Here is a 16,359-nt window from a genome sequence, read left to right as displayed (position 1 = left end):
TATTCTTCAGTTGACTAAGGACCAGGAGGATCAGTGAAGTCAACATTTAAAAACTAGCAAGGAGTGAAGTATTGAAATGGCGTGTAGGAAGGCAATGTGAACAAGGGTGCGGTATGTGAGAATGTGAAGTTGGGGAGATGGGTGTCCATCATAGGTGTTGTCTCCTTGATAAGCGAGGAGATGGCTTCAGTAGTTTCCAAGAGAAAAGGCAGACAAAGCATGGTAGCAGAGGGAAAAGATGCAGTATGGGTAATATGTGGAGAGACAATGGAAGACACCAAAGAAGGGGTAGAGGTGCCCTGGTAGGAAGACATTTCTGGAGGGATAGGCGAATAAGCAACTGTGCTTGGGGGTGGATGAATCTCCAAAAGACTATCAGATGCACCTCGAGTTAAAGGCCTAGACTCAGGGAGAGGGAAATAATAACATTTGAAAATGTCAGGGAAGGGATATGTGGCGTAGCTTTAGATAGGAGGGGGCGCATAGATGTTGAAACATGTGGGTGGAAAGGTGAAGTAGTGACAGTAAGAGATGATGAGGAAAGAATCTCAGAGCGTAGAACGGCAAAAGGGTTGGCCGCAGTTGACTGTGGAAATATGGGATACAGTGTCAATTGTGGAAACAGGTCTGGGGCAGTCTAGCAACCCTGGAATAAGAGCTGTGGAAGTCTCCTTTGGAGGCGGAGATGGAAAACTGCCTTTGCGCAAGAGAAGCCATCTTCTCTAAGACAAATCATCTCCCTTTCCCATATGAAATTCGGGCAATGGCAAGAACAGGCAGGGTGCGCCTCTTTGCAGTTAATAAGGGAATGGACTGCTAAGGTCAGCTGCACCATAGACAGGGCATTCTGCCACTGACCTGCATTATTTAGCTGGATGAACGAAGAGACAGCATTTTTTAAATTGTTTTTGGGGTAGGGATCACCTCCCACAGTTGGAGGTGATGTCCCGCTACATAACATAAGAACATAAGAAAGGAGGGACACTGCAGCAGGCCTGTTGGCCCATACTAGGCAGGTCCTTTACAATTCATCCCACTAACAAAACATTTGCCCAACCCAATTTTCAATGCTACCCAAGAAATAAGCTCTGATGTGCAAGTCCCACTCAAATCCAACCCCTCCCACTCATGTACTTATCCAACCTAAACTTGAAGCTACCCAAAGTCTTAGCCTCAATAACCCAACTAGGTAGACTGTTCCACTCATCAACCACCCTATTTCCAAACCAATACTTTCCTATGTCCTTTCTAAATCTAAACTTATCTAATTTAAATCCATTACTGCGGGTTCTCTCTTGGAGAGATATCCTCAAGACCTTATTAATATCCCCTTTATTAATACCTGTCTTCCACTTATACACTTCGATCAGGTCTCCCCTCATTCTTCGTCTAACAAGTGAATGTAACTTAAGAGTCTTCAATCTTTCTTCATAAGGAAGATTTCTAATGCTATGTATTAATTTAGTCATCCTACGCTGAATGTTTTCTAACGAATTTATGTCCATTCTGTAATATGGAGACCAGAACTGAGCTGCATAATCTAGGCGAGGCCTTACTAATGATGTATAAAGCTGCAGTATGACCTCTGGACTTCTGTTGCTTACACTTCTTGATATAAATCCCAGTAATCTATTTGCCTTATTACGTACGCTTAGGCATTGCTGTCTTGGTTTAAGGTTGCTGCTTACCATAACCCCCCCCCCCCCAAGTCCTTTTCGCAATCTGTATGGCTAAGTTCTACATCATTTAACTTATAAGTGCTAGGGTTATGGACACTCCCGAGCTTCAGAACCTTGCATTTATCTACATTGAACTGCATCTGCCACTTTTCTGACCAAGAATAGAGTTTGTCTAAATCTTTCTGAAGTTCCCTAACATCTACGTTTGAATCAATTATCCTACCTATCTTTGTGTCATCGGCGAATTTGCTCATATCACTAGTAATTCCCTCATCAAGATCATTGATATATATTATAAACAACAACGGGCCCAAGACTGATCCCTGTGGAACGCCGCTTGTTACTGATCCCCACTCGGATTTAACCCCATTTATGGACACTCTCTGCTTCCTGTCAGTGAGCCATGACTCGATCCACGAGAGCACCCTTCCCCCAATGCCATGAGCTGCCACTTTCTTTAACAGTCTTTGGTGTGGAACTCTATCAAAAGCCTTACTAAAATCTAAGTAAATAATATCAAATTCTTTATCGTGGTCAACAGCCTCAAAAGCTTTACTGAAGAAAGTTAATAAATTAGTTAGACAAGACCGGCCTCTTGTGAATCCATGCTGAGTATCATTAATCAAGCTATGCTTATCGAGATGGCTTCTTATAATCTCAGCTATAATTGACTCTAGTAATTTGCCTACAATTGAGGTCAGGTTTATTGGGCGGTAATTTGACGGTATCAACTTGTCCCCTGTTTTAAAAATAGGAATTACATTAGCCATCTTCCACATATCAGACACTACACCTGTTTGAAGAGATAAATTAAAAATGTTAGTTAATGGTTCACAGAGTTCCATTTTGCATTCCTTAAGAACCCTTGAAAAAACCTCATCAGGACCCGGTGACTTATTTTGCTTCAGTCGGTCTATCTGCTTCACAACCATTTCACTAGTGACTGTGATGTTACATAATTTATCTTCTTCTGGCCCACTATAAAGATTAATTACTGGAATATTATTAGTGTCTTCCTGTGTAAAAACCGAGAGAAAATAATTATTTAAAATCAAGCACATTTCATTCTCTTTGTCAGTAAGATGCCCATAGTTATTTTTAAGGGGACCTATCTTATCTCTGACTTTTGTTCTATATACCTGGAAAAAACTTTTTGGGTTAGTTTTAGAATCCCTAGCAACTTTAATTTCATAGTCCCTTTTAGCTTTTCTTATCCCCTTTTTAATGTCCCTCTTAATGTCAATATACTGATTCATAAGATGACCCTCACCTCTTTTGATACGCCTATAAATTCCTTTCTTATGCCCTAGTAGATATTTGAGCCTATTATTCATCCATTTTGGGTCATTTCTATTTGATCTAATTTCTTTATATGGGATAAACGTTCTTTGAGCCTCATGTATAGTGTTCAGAAAACTGTCATATTGATAGCTCTCTTCGTTACCCCAGTCAACAGATGATAAGTGTTCTCTAAGCCCATCGTAATCTGCTAAGCGAAAATCTGGGACTGTTACTGAGTTATCGCTACTATCATACTTCCATTCAATGCTAAATGTAATTGATTTGTGGTCGCTAGCACCCAGTTCCTCTGAAACTTCTAAATTATTAACAAGGGATTCATTGTTTGCCATAACTAAGTCAAGCAGGTTATTACCCCTTGTAGGTTCTGTCACAAACTGCTTCAAAAAACAATCCTGAACTACTTCTAAGAAGTCGTATGATTCTAAATTCCCAGTCAAGAAATTCCAATCAACATGACTAAAGTTAAAGTCTCCTAGAATTACTACATTATCGTGCCTTGTGGCCCTAACAATTTCCTCCCATAGTAGTCTCCCTTGGTCCCTACCTAAGTTTGGGGGACGGTATATCACACCTAAAATTAATTTTTCATGCCCCTCTGAAAATTCTATCCAAACAGACTCTGTATGTGTTACTTCAGACTTAATACCCGTTTTTATGCAACAGTTCAAGCGATCTCGGACATACAATGCCACCCCACCCCCCTTCCCGACACTTCTATCTACTTGGAACAATTTAAAACCCTGAATGCGACATTCCGCAGGCATGTCCCGACTTTTTGAATTAAACCACGTCTCAGTTAAGGCAAATACATCAATGTTACCTGCACTAGCAACTAGTCTCAACTCGTCCATCTTATTCCTGGCACTGCGACTATTTGTGTAATATATATTTAAAGATCCTCCTCTCTCTTTACCCTTCCTGCTCCTTTCTGTTATTCCACTAAACCTATTACTGTCCTTGTCAATTAGTGCCACTGGCTTTCCAATATCCACCTCGTTTTGCCTATTACTAGTTCTCCTAGTACTCATATTACTACACTGCGACTTCACTGTTTTCCCGCCAAAACCCATACCACTAACTATTCCTAGTTTAAAGACCTAACAGCTCCCTCCACTGCAGTTGCCAGTGCTCCCACCCCACACCTAGATAAGTGAACCCCATCCCTGGCATACATGTCATTTCTGCCATAGAAGAGGTCCCAGTTGTCAATGAATGTTACCGCATTTTCCTTACAGTATTTGTCCAGCCAGCAATTGACACCAATTGCTCTGGACAACCATTCATTTCCAACTCCTCTCCTTGGCAAAATGCCACATATGACAGGTTTGCCATCCTTCCTCCTAATTATCTCTATTGCTGACCTATACCTGCTAATCAGGTCCTCACTTCTACGTCCGCCAACATCGTTGCCTCCAGCACTGAGACAGATAATAGGATTTCTCCCATTACCTCTCATGATGTCATCCAGACGGCTAACAATATCCTTCATCCCAGCCCCAGGAAAACACACACTCTGCCTCCTACTCCTATCCTTCAAGCAGAATGCCCTATCCAAGTACCTAATCTGGCTATCCCCAACAAAAACAATGTTTTTATCTTCCTTGGCGTCGTCCGTCGTGATGCTCCGAGTAGTCGACTCACATTCGTCAGGTAGCATTACACCACTTGTGGAATTCGCCAAGACGTTCTCGATGGTCTTCGTTGGGGTTTCTAGGGATGTCTCACTCACGTCTGCCAATGCTTCCTTGGTGCTCGTTGTGGCATTCCCAGTAGAACACTCACATTCGTCAGGTAGCACCGAGAATGAGTTGGAAGTTTACACGGTAGTCTTCTGGTTTCTCGTTGTTTCTGCCTCTCCAACCGTTTTCTTGATCCTCAGCTTGGTTCCATGTTGCCCGGCCACTGACCAAGCTCCCCTCTTAACCTGGGGACTCACAACAGGAGGATTACTACGAATCCTCTTGTTCTCCTCCGTTAATCGCCGTATCTCCATCTTAGCAACTCTGAGCTCTTCTCTCAGCTGTTGGTAAAGTTGCTCAAGAGAGGGCATCCTGGTTCAGATTCACAGAGAGCACACAAACAGATCTTCACAGAGCTAAGTACACGGTTAGGTGCCTATTCTACATTTTTTACTGCAACAAAACATGTGCTACTCTTAATAACATGTAGAGAAATGCTCTGCCCAACTTAGCAAAGGAGTGCCTTGCTGATGCTATAATTGGAAAGACAGAAGTTGGTTGGAACATAAAAAGTTTTGTCCGAGAAGGGCCTTGAAACAGATAATAAGGGGAAGAATTGCCCAGTTGAACCTTTCTTAGAAGTGTGAGAGGAAACTAAAGTAGGGTCATCAGTGACAGGTCGAAGTTATTTGGATGGGATGTTAGAGGCGAGTCGTTTGTACAATCTGGAAATCGATACACTGTAGGGGAGAATCCGGGATCATAGTCAAAGCTGCGCCGAGGTTAGATGTGTGTAAAGGGCCGGTCTGAACTGCATTACCTGAGAAGGGTAACAAAATGTAACCCGGAGAAGGTACCGGGTTGGAAGGCAAGCACGAAGAATGGTTTGAAGGCCTGTCAGGGTTGTAGGGGATGCCAAAAGAAAGAGTCTGGGAGACAGGTCATGGGTACGAGTTGATGATAAATTTTCACTTTCTAGATACATAAAAAGAAGCTTCCAGGATGAATGAAGAGATCATACATCACCCTCGGTGCCCAAGAGGACCCTCAGTGCAGTGCAGCCAGCAGTGCAGATGTGGCGTGAATCCCGGTAAAGCAGCAATCCAGGTTAGTAACCTCACATTGAGCCACCTTGGTGGACAAAAGAGAGGGCAGCCATAAACCTGTCACAAGGTATACCTTAGTCGGCCACCATCTCCCGGAACCGACAGGCAGCCTCTAGAGATAAAAAAATGACCCGAAGGACACCCTAAGCCACCCACAGGAGCTCCAGAGCAGGAATGAGACATCCCCAGGACCTCAACAAAATAGGAAGGGCAATGACACCCTTTTCCCCACCTAGGAGCTAGAATTTCAGAGAAGACCCCAAAGGCCAGAAGCAGGATAGGAAAGAGAACGTTGGGGGGGGGGGGGAGGAGGAAGGATGAGAAGATTGGGAGTAGAGAAGGGAGAAATTGGGGTATATAAGTTCGGTCGGAGGAAGAAGACCGAAAGGTCCAATTCCTCAGGCGATAAACCTCTTCGTTATATCATGGAACCAGACTTGAAAATGACTTGAACTTTAAAGTTGTTCAGTTTTACTTGGAGTAAATTTTAGAAAAAGTTCAGCCATTGTATGTCCCATTTTGCTTTTTGATCATAGAAGAAATAGGATATTGGTCTCTCAGAGCTTCCATGTGATAATTTGTGAATACCGTCTCTGATTCACTTCAACTTTATTTTAATAATGGTGAAATGCATCAGAAACTTAAACAGTATTCTGCACAATTTATTTTTCATGCACTTATGTACAAGGAGCTGGAATTGTTCAATACACGGATACCTTTCTCGTATCACACAGTGACCTTAATAGTCTTATTTGAGGTCAACATATCTAGACTTTTTCTCTAATGAACCAAAGAATGCTGTCAACCTTACATTGTAATTTTCCTTTTAGAATCGTCGCTCAACCCTCGGGGCGAGTTAACGTGCGCTGAGCCTGCCCCCTGCTGTCAGCTGGTGATGCCGGGTTAATACTGTCGGCATAGAAGTGGTTCGTGGGGCTATGTATGCCCACTCGGCTCAGCTTTTACTGCCTGCCATCATCAGGGACACATACAGCATTGCAAATGAAGAGCTGTATGATGTGGCTTTGAACGGAGCATACCGGATCTTTGTGAAGTTTCGCAATGCTAGTGTATATGAGGACACGGTCGTCAGATTTCAGGATCTTCGTGTGCCGGTAAATCCGGCAGTTATGGTGAGGCTCCATGATGTGTCCCGCTGCTACTCGTGGGTGAAGATCCAGAACGTACCTTTCGAGGCTGATGAGGCAGACTTGTATGCCGTGTTTGAGAAGTATGGGACAGTTCACATGGCGACATTGGGGAAGTGGAAGGAAGAATCATATGGTGGGATGCCTGAGGGAAGTTTCTCTTTGAAAATGACATTAAGGCATCCCATTCATTTCTATGTTTACCTTGACGACTTCAGGACACAAGTGATGGTGACCTACGTGGGCAACGACGTACTTGTCGCTTGTGCATCGCCTATGACCACAATGCTGTCCGGTGTGTTCAATGGCAGGGTTCGCAGGCGGATGCTCAATGTAAGGAGGCACCGGAGGAACAGGAGACGACGGAGGAGACATGACCCGAGATGCCTACTTTGCGCAAGGCTTGGAGTGGGGAGGTCAATGAGGCTGAACTGAGGGAGGGAGAGTGTGTAACGCTTCTGGGGGAGCCGACTCTTCCAGGCAGGTACCTGAGACCGTAGGTGAGGTGTCGCTTGGTGAGGACAGGGATGTGGAGGCCACCATTGACACAGTGCTCCACGACCTATTAGGATCCCCAGGTGAGGTCTCCATTAAGGTGCTTTTGGGTGCCCTGGAGTCTGCAGTGATTCCAAGAGGTGTGGGGGGGGGGCATGCTGGAGGCCCAAGTTGATGCTGATTTGCAAATTGATACTGTGGTGGCAGAAGTGCACGAGGCTGGGAGGAAGCCTCCAGGGTCACGGAAGAGAGCAGTCGTGTTCTCGGATATGGACAATGTGCTCACTCCGGCACAGCATTCGGGTAAAAAGGTTTGGGTAGATGTGGAGGAAAGTGGACCTGTAAAAGGAGGTCCTAGAGGGGCGGATGAGGACCAAGGAAGTATTAGGAGGAAGGGGGAAAGGGGTGTAGCAGTACGTAAATGCAAACCTCCTTTGAAGGTTCAAGAGTCTCACTATAAACATTAATGGACTGAGAAACGATAGGAAGTGTGCATGGTTTCGTGAGCTTCTCATTAGGTATGGTGTAGATGTTGTGTTTGTACAAGAACACAATCACAAGTCGGGTTGTATGTTGGTGATTGAGGGGTACACTGTATATGTGACACACTGACCGAGATTGAAAGGAGGAGTGGCTATTTTGATGAGGGCATCTAGCCCATTCACTGTACATCATTGTGAGGAGGGAGGGGAGGGGAGGGTTATACGAGTGGATGGGATGAGGGGAAGGGAGAAGATAACCTTTGTGTGCATTTATGGTCCAGCAGAGGGGGATGGTCGGGTCAAGAATGAGTTTGTATGTGATGTGATGGTATATCACCTGCGGTCGCTTCTGGAGGTAGCTGTGGTGGGAGGTGATTGGAATTGTGTGATATGCCATAGGGATGTGGAGCCTAGGGGGGGCAGGATATTGTTCTGGCGTTTTGAGGGAGCTGTTAACTTGGGTGGGGTTGGCGGATGTGGGGGGTGCGGCATGGGAGGTGGAGCACACCTTTGTGAGGCAGGGGTATGCGGCGAGGCTGGACAGACTATATGTAACGAGAAAAGCAGTGGTTCGGAGTGTGTCTTGGATGTGTTTTTTCAGATCACAGTGGTGTTTTGGTGGAATTGGGATGGAAGGGATGGCTGAACAGGTGTAAGAGCTATAGGAAATTGAATGCTCGGTTACTTCAAGATGTCGAGAGGAGGGTCTTATATGCACGTTTGTAGGAAAGTTTGTGGGATGGGGCACGTGTGAAGGGCAATGTGTTGAGCTGGTGGGATACAATGGCGAAGATGCCAGGGGAGGCATGAGAACCAGCTGGCTTATGGGCTTATTAGGTATCTTGAGGGGCAGTTAAGGGAGTATTATGAGAGAGGAAGAAGGGTGGGAGCCCCAGTGGCAGAGGGATTGACTGATCGACACAAGGAATTGCAAAATGAAAGGTTTGAAGCAGTAAGGGTTTTAAGGGGGTTAGAGGAGGTGATATAGGACGATAGGCCGTCGGCGTGTGTTCTGCGAGGGCAGGTGCATCGGCGCATTGCAATGGAAATGGTAGGATTGCGGGCCCACGAGGACATGAAGGGGTATAGGGAGGGGCAAGAGCAAGTTACAACGGAGGGGATTGGGGGGGATTGGGTGCAGTGTGTGCTTGACAGGGACGACAGGGAACAGTTACAGGGGACTATCGTTGAGGAGGCGCCTGGGACAGATGGGCTGTCTGCCGACTTTTATATACAGCATTGGGGTGCATTGAAAGACTTTTTGGTGCAATTGTTTAATATCATGAAAGAGCAGAGTTAGTTGGGGAAGTTGCAAGCGACAGCGATTGTAGTTTGGGTACCAAAGTGTGATAGTCAGTACACGGTGAGGGATTATCGAATGATATCGCTTATGTGTGCAGACTACAAACTCTTTGCAAAAATTTTGGGAAACCGTATTAAGAGGGTAATTGGAAAGGTTATAGTAGGGGGCCAATATGGGATACCGGGGAGATCAATGTATGAGGGGCATAGGGTTATTACAAGGTTTATCGAGTGTCTGCATGAGGGGGAAGGAGGGGTATTAGCGCTGGATTGGAGGGTGGCATATGATACTGTCTAGAGGAAGGCTTTGTGGAGAATCATGAGGTGGCAGGGGTTTGGGGAGGAAATAGTGAAATGGGGGTGTACTTTATACCAGGGAGTTGGAATGTGTGTGCAGATTAATGGGAGGGTGGGGTCGCATGTGCAAATGGGCAGGGGATTGAGACAGGGATGCCCGCTATCACAAATACTATTTGCATGTTTACGGAATCCTTTTTACAGGGCAGCAGAACAGTGTGTATGGGAGGGGGTACGGGATGATCTAAGTGGTAGGAGACCTGGTATCATAAGTTATGTCGATGACACGACAGTCCTAGTGAGTGGGAGGGAGGGATTGGAGGGTCTGGGGAGGGTCGTGGATGTTTTTGGGGCGGCAACAGGTATGGCAGTGAATGTGGATAAATCAAACCTCGTGAGATTAGGGGCATGGAATGGACGGGAGGGTTAGGGGGCAAGGTGGGGTGTTGTGGATCAGCTGAAGATTTGCAGTGTGGTGTATATGGGCGATGCGTGGATGGCGAGGGAGGTTAATATAAAGGGTGTAGTAGAGTGCTGGCATGTGGCAGCGTTGTACCCTTTGGTGTATGGGGATGTTCAGAGATTGTTGGGTAGGGTTTTCTGTTTTATTTGGGGTTTGGGATGCGATTGGTTAAAAAGGGGGGTGATAACACTTCCAGTGGCCAAGGAAGGGCTGGGGCTAATTCACCTGGAATGAAGGTTGAAGAGCATATATGTGAAGCACGGGTTCCTGTGGGTGCGTGGGGAGGGGGGTGGAGGGTTGAGGATTTTGCAGGAAGATATTCAAAGATGGTGGAAGGGATGGGATTTGCGAGATTGCGAGGAGTTGTTGCGTGTATTAATGCTCGTCAGAGATCCGAAGAACATGCGGGTAGGGTCCATAGAGAGTAAGCTATGGCCTAGGGAGGCAGTGGCTGTGGAAGAGCCATACCCGATGTACGCATGGAAATACATTTGGGGTTGGTTAAAAGGGTTGCATATCCGGCCGCGTGTGAGGGAGGTAATGTATAGGTTTCTCCATGGAATCTTGCTTGAAGGGTAGTTTTATGTAATAGACGAATATGGGAGGGTGGGGTGTATCAAGATTGTGGGATAGATGAGTCGGCCTTTTATGTAGTCTACTTTTGCAAGCGCCTAGGGGTTGTAAGGGAATGGATGGGTAAAGTGATTCGGTATGTAGGGGGTGAGGGTTGTCGGTTTTGAGAGCTCTCAGTTTAGATGTAGGTGGGTAGGGGTGAAAGTTCAAAGGGCGGTGGCTTACTTAGTGGTTTATTTCATTTTTATATCATGGGCAATTAGAGATAAAGTGGTGGGGGAACGTAGGATGGCCCTAGCAACAACTTTTTATAGGACAATGTGTCGCAACAGGGAAATATATTGGGGGAGATGGGAGAGGGATTTTCCGGAGGGCTATAGGGATTTCCAATATAGAGATTTATGGATTTTATAGATTGTCAGGGGTATGAACGGGCTGGCCTTCCCCGGGAGGGGATTGTGTGTTGGGGTGTGTCGCAGAGGTTTGTTTGTGTGGGACTGAGAGTTAGTAGGGTTTTGAGGGAGGTGGGCTTTGAGTGTGATATATTAATATGTGTGATAAGCTTCTCATATGGCATTACCGTTTATTGTTTGGGTATGCTCTGATATAATTTTGTATTTAATGTGTGTGTCATTATTGCTTGAAGAGATACTGGCACTATAATCTGGATGTATTATCCTGTTTGTTACATGTACTTGCTTCAGCATTTGTTCCGGGTGCTTTGCACTGAATGGTGTGAGGCCTGAGGTTTTGAACGGTGTTCAGAGAGATGATGTGATATATTTATGCATTTAATGTGTGGCATTATTGTTTGTCACTAGTGATCTGCATGTCTCAGCCTGTTTGGCCTGAGAGTTTGAACAGTGTTCAGAGAGATGTGTTATACTTTGTATTTCATGTGTGTGGCATTATTGCTTGAAGTGGCACAGTCACTAGATAACTGCACGTTTTGGCCTGTTTGGCCCGAGAGCTTGAACAGTGTTCAGAGAGATGTTCTGATATAATTTTGTAATTAAGGTGTGTGGCGTTATTGCTTGAGGAGGTACTGTAACTATATATCTGCATGTCTTAGCATGTTTTTTTTTAAACGTATTTGATCAATATATGTTATGTGTGCTTGCAATGAATTATTGCGTGAAGAGGTATTGGAAATATATATTTGCATGTCATATCCTGTTCATTAAATGTAATTAATATTTATTTTGTGTGCTTTGCACTGTAATGGTTTGTTTGCTGATTTATTAGTACATAACATATAGTGGTGTTAGTGAGCCTTTGTTAGTTCGTACATGTTTATGTGCTCAGGATTTTGGGCAAATTGTCATTATTATAGTATTTGTCTGTTAGGTTGTGAATAGTATGGGGAGGGGAGGATAACCACCGGGAGTGGGGGGAAGGGGGAATTTTAATAGGATCCCTAGACGTAATTAGGGAATACTTATGTCGGTGCTATGTATTTCATGATAGTGTCAAGAATTTCTTGTGGTCGGAGGTACGCCATCAGTGTGGGATGGAAGAGGGTGTCTGCGGCCTCTATGTGCGTACACCCTACCGGGATGTACAGGATAGTAGATTTGTTTATATATATGTAATTCTGTTGGGTGGATCCAACAGGTTTGATGAAATGAATGTAAGATTTGGGACAGTTCATGGGAAAGGGGAACAGGTTGGGAGGAGGGGGGGGGTTATCCACACGTGGTTGTGAGTGTTGTTCTGCTTGACGACGGTTGGGTAGTATTAATACTATAGGTTGTCATCCCCTCAAGGAAGGTTCCTTGATGTTGGTGAGGGGCTCTTGATTTAGGGAATTGGATCTGTGCTCCAGTTCCCCAAATTAAGCCTGAATGCCTTCCACATCCCCCCCCCCAGGCGCTGTATAATCCTCCGGGTTTAGCGCTTCCCCCTTGATTGTAATAATAATATAGGTTGTCATGTTTTTCTATATATTTATTTCTTGTAATGCCATGTTTTTAATAATATATATATATATATATATATATATATATATATATATATATATATATATATATATATATATATATATATATATATATATATATAATAGTTTTCCTTTTTTAGCTCAGGGAGACATTATGCAGCATAAATTTTAACTTTTGTAGTTTTATTTAGATGATAAAAGCAAACGTGTGAAAATAATGGGACATTTTAGAGTGGCAACTTTTCGTTCTCCAGGATCTCTGTCAAGGAGATACAAACATTACAAGGACACAGTATATATAGGTACTACCATAAGAACTGCAGCAGGCCTATTGACAGATGTTGTGGGAAGTAGCAATAGTGGAAGTAATAGTAGTATTAGTGGTAGTAGTATAGTATTAGTGGTAGTAGTAGTGTAGTATTAGTGGTAGTAGTTGTAGTATTAGTGGTAGTATTAGTGGTAGTTGTAGTATTAGTGGTAGTAGTAGTTGTAGTATAAGTGGTAGTAGTAGTTGTAGTATTAGTGGTAGTAGTAGTAGTATTAGTGGTAGTAGTAGTTATAGTATTAGTGGTAGTAGTAGTTATAGTATTAGTGGTAGTCATAGTATTAGTGGTAGTTGTAGTATTAGTGGTAGTAGTAGTAGTATTAGTGGTTATTAGTGCAGTGTAGTAGTTAGTTAGTACAGTAGTAGTTGCAGCATTGGTGCAGTACTTAGTAGTTGTAGTATTGGTGGTAGTATTAGTGGTAGTTGTAGTATTAGTGGTAGTAGTAGTAATAGTGGTAGCAGTAGTTGTAGTATTAGTCGTAGTAGTAGTTGTAGTATTAGTCGTAGTAGTAGTTGTAGTATTAGTCGTAGTAGTAGTTGTAGTATTAGTCGTAGTAGTATTAGTGGTAGTGGTTGCGTATTAGTCGTAGTAGTAGTTAGTATAGTGGCATTAGTAGCTGGTAATAGTGGTAGTAGTAGCTGTAGTATTAGTGGTAGCAGAGTAGCTGTTAGTGACAGTGTAGTGTAGTAGTTACACGGTGTGGTGCAGTATAGCTGTAGCATTAGTGACAGCAGTAAGTGTTCAGTATTCGGAGGTAGCTAGCAGTATTATTGGTGGTTAGTGGCAGCATTAGTAGTAGTTGTAGTATTAGTGGTAGTAGTAGTTGTAGTATTAGTGGTAGTAGTAGTTGTAGTATTAGTGGTAGTAGTAGTTGTAGTATTAGTGGTAGTAGTAGTTGTAGTATTAGTGGTAGTAGTAGTTGTAGTATTAGTGGTAGTAGTAGTTGTAGTATTAGTGGTAGCAGTATAGTATTAGTGGTAGTAGTAGTTGCAGTATTAGTGGTAGTGGTTGTAGTATTAGTGGTAGTCGTAGTATTAGTGGTAGTTGTAGTTTAAGTGGTAGTCGTAGTTGTAGTATAAGTGGTAGTAGCAGTTGTAGTATTAGTGGTAGGAGCAGTTGTAGTATTAGTGATAGTTATAGTATTAGTGGTAGTAGTTATAGTATTAGCGGTATAAGTGGAAGTAGAATTAATATTGGTACTAGTAGTAGCAGTGTCAGTAGTAACAGCAGGCCTGCACGCAACTACGTAAGTTCCAATATGGCAGGTAACAATTTTTCCTAATACCTACGAAATAATGAAGCAATATTTTTTTTGTTTAATAGTGTCTGAAATGGTGCCACTAGGCATTATCTTCAACTATTTCTTTCAACAACAGACTATACGAACATATGGTATGGGAATGAGCTATCCCACAGTCCTGGCTAACTTATACATGCAATATATCTAGCAGCTCAGCGCTTCGTTAACATGATCCCTCAACGTCCTCATATTAACTCCCAAACTTTTTGACGGACAGAACCTACAGAGAAGTCTCAACGCAGATGAAGGGGCCATCCAGTTTACACTTCAACTGAAAAGTACAATGACAGGTTATATGTAGTTTCTCGACGTCCTCATTGACAAAGTAGATAACACCCTTAAATTACAAGTATACAGAAAGCTTACAAATAAAAACGATCTCAAACACTTTTATTCCAGTCAGGACGCCGAGGACAAACGAAGCATCATTAACACACCGAATTTGCAGTTTCTTAACGAGGAATGTACATATACACATTAAGCTATCACTGAGCTATAAATTTCTTCCTGGTCATCAAGATTTGTAAGAAAAGAACCCTCCAAATCATCAGTTCATCACGCATTAACACCATTTAAAACAGTTATAATCCTTCCCAACAGTCAAGATGTCTTGAACGTCTCCAATGTACTTGCACAAGACAACACTAGAGTCGCCATTGCAACCAGTACATCCATCAAAGACCTGACCCAGACCAAAGTTTATAAAAACCTTGAACCAGTCACTACAGGTGTTTACACAATCTCTTGCGGAAAGCGTAATAAGGTATACATTGATGAAACAGGACGTACCTTTTAAACACGTCTTAGTAAACACATCAGTTAATGTAGAAACGTCAACTTGAACAACGTATGTGTGCAGCACCGAAATTCCTCAAACCCTCTAAGTCTAACGAGATTCAGTGACGCCGCCTAGTGATCTAAGAATCAAATTTCCACAGACGCAAATGCCTCGAGTCTTCTTTAATCGCCATTTCAGACAATTAACCAAAATAAAAGAAACCAAATTATCTCAATCATACTACTACTACTGCCACTACTACTAATACAAACACTATTTCCACTTATACTACTGCCTACAACATGGGCCAGTAGGACTACTGCAGCTCTTATGCACTTTCACCTCACGTGGTGCCTATAAACACACTCTGTGTCCTTGCATTGTTTGTAACGGCTTCTGGAGAGCGAAATGTTTCCACAATAAAATGTCACATTAATTACACATGTATCCTTTTACCTAACATAGTCGGTAATTCCACCTTTTTTGCTACATGATCTTTGCCCTTATCATATCTGTTCTCGGGAAAGTGTATGGAGTCTGTCTCCATTATTTTGTCATCCAGGTCATTCTGCTTCATGACTATCGTAAGGTTGAAAAAATATTCCCAAAGACCCCCAGTTTATCTTTAACATAGACGTGCACCAAGTTTCTGATCACTGCCTCTCGCACCGTCTTCTCCTCTCAGCCCTATCAAGTCTTTTGATTATTTTGTATATTTTCAGTTCTTTTAGATTCTTATTGTAAGTGAACCCACAACCCTAGAACCAGTCTTGTGGCAAATTTATTGTCTTTGTGCGTATAAGTGTCTATTGAGTGACACGCTTTTAGTTCAGTTTTTCTTTACAAAAATTGCCACAATGAAACATTTGCTAAAGTAAAACTACCTCTACAGTTTTGGCGCTGCTTAGTAAGCAGTAAGAAACTGAGGCTAACGACCTCCTGGCAACTTCACCACATTCTGTCACCTTCAAGAATCTAGTGAAGAGTTCTGAAGTATAAACACACAACATTTTTAGATTTAATAGTATGTATAAAAATTTGAAAGCATGATATGTACAATAATAAACTAACAAATTTGGTATTAAGACCGAATAAGTTGAAGCAGATTTTTTTGTTTTTGATTAAATTGGCATCGAAGAAAATATTCTGGCAATGATACTGCCAAGCAGGAAAAAAAATATAATCATATTATCAGAAGTGGCTAAAACTTGTTATTAAATACCTGACTTAGTTAAAAAACGTCACAGAGAAAAAAAAAATAGTAAGACCTGAGTACTTAATGGCATTTCCATGAACATCTAAAGAACTAATGCCTCAGTACTTGTGTGAACGTCAATACACGAAAGTGCTCAGGTTTTACATTCTATTATTCTTCTACTTTGGTATTTATGTATCAGAGAAAGTATCTTACCTGGTGGATCAACACTGAGGTACATTACCCAGTACTGGAAGATCTTTGAGACCCGGGATCTGGTTCACCAGACTCTCCT

The 16,359-nt window shown here is 42.8% G+C and overlaps 1 long non-coding RNA gene across 1 annotated transcript in view; it reads left to right on the top strand.

Annotated features, from left to right (window-relative positions):
• Positions 1–8,066, top strand: part of LOC138854241 (uncharacterized) — a 49,080-nt gene extending 41,014 nt beyond the window's left edge. The window contains exons 2-3 of the long non-coding RNA XR_011393450.1: positions 5,640–5,767; positions 6,597–8,066. This is a non-coding gene — a long non-coding RNA (uncharacterized lncRNA). The remainder of the gene's footprint in view (positions 1–5,639; positions 5,768–6,596) is intronic.
• Positions 8,067–16,359: the final 8,293 nt, after the last annotated feature.

The sequence above is a fragment of the Cherax quadricarinatus genome, chromosome 53 (genome assembly GCF_038502225.1).
Source record: "Cherax quadricarinatus isolate ZL_2023a chromosome 53, ASM3850222v1, whole genome shotgun sequence".
Lineage (NCBI taxonomy): Eukaryota > Metazoa > Arthropoda > Malacostraca > Decapoda > Parastacidae > Cherax > Cherax quadricarinatus.
This window is presented reverse-complemented; position numbering and strand designations above follow the sequence as displayed.